Below are 1,436 nucleotides of genomic sequence, written 5' to 3' on the forward strand. Positions count from 1 at the left end.
TCTCTCTCTCTCTCTCTCTCTCTCTCTCATGGGACTTGCCGGAGGGCCGTGGGAGGGCCGCATTTATATAGAGCAGGGAGGGCTGCTCGAGGGCCGGATTAAACCGGGCCGCGGGCCGCAAATGGCCCGCGGGCCGGACTTTGGACATGTCTGCCCTATGTGCTTGAAAGTGGCAATCCTATGGCTGATCTGAATACCATCAATATTTTAAAAGCAATGTCAACAGAAAGGGAAAAATCCAGTAATTCTACTGTGTAATATACATATACATATACAAGCTAAGATATTCCTAGATGTTCCAGTGTAGAAGGCTATATAACGTTTTATAAAATGTATGTCCTAAAGTAAATTAAACTGATATTATTTAATAAGGAATTCATAAATACTGTATAAAATGATTACTTTTGCATTACTATGAATTATTAGCACTGCTGCCTAGCAACCAGCATCATTTTTTTTGAACTATGATCATTATAAAGGAGTATCTGGAATTTGTGCAAATGAGTTTTCATTGGCGGGCCAAAGAGACACATTCATCTTAGAAATCAGACATAGATAATTTAATGCTTTTAGAGAAATAAAGCAGTAGTAATAATTTCTGCAATCATTTTAATAAAACTTTCTCATTATTGCCTTAAGTAAGTCCTGTGAAACTTGATTATGTCAGGCCATAATTCTGTTACCTTCTCTAGAAGACTGTGTGAATTTTTACAGCACATGGAAAAGAATGAGCTCCTTATTCAAGAAGAATTTTGGCAATATAAAAATGCATACTGGTTCTCCACTGAAATCTTCCTTTTACATTTTAATAAAGATAGCTAACATAGTGAAATAGCTGATGTCTGATCTCCCAGAGTGGTGGGAAGAGGTAGACTGGAATTGTCAGTGTTCCTCAGATTATCAAGACTATCACAAATTGGCAGCAGTACCTTGAGAATAATAAAATTGCTACTGAGACTTTTCTTTAACTTCCAGAAAAACTTTAGAAAGGAAAAATGAAGAAGGAAAATCTTAATTTCCACAAAGAATCCTGTGATCCCTGTTCTGAAGTCCATTTATATCCTTGGGAACATCCTGGAGTTCTGGTATTTAATAGGCCAAGTAATAGAAATAACTGTATGTGGATGCTCATAAATTACTTCAGCTGAAGTGAGAAATTGATTGATCTTTTAAAATAGTGACCAAGATGCAGAACCAATCCCTCTCAGCAATTTATAATTAGTTTGAAGTTTCCTTATTTTTTTTTTTCAATATAAAATTTTATTATTTTTATCATAAAAGAAAAGAAATACATCACAGATATTACACAATGTTATATCCCATCCCCCCACCCCCCGGACTTCCCAAACCAAACCTAGGCTAATATTCAAATACAAGTAAACAAATATTAATATCTCTAACTCCAAACTCTAAACTTAAACAATCCATCTCCTCCG

Source organism: Protobothrops mucrosquamatus, unplaced genomic scaffold, assembly GCF_001527695.2.
Source record: "Protobothrops mucrosquamatus isolate PMUCROS unplaced genomic scaffold, P.Mucros_1.0 scaffold319, whole genome shotgun sequence".
In the NCBI taxonomy this organism is placed as follows: Eukaryota; Metazoa; Chordata; class Lepidosauria; order Squamata; family Viperidae; genus Protobothrops; species Protobothrops mucrosquamatus.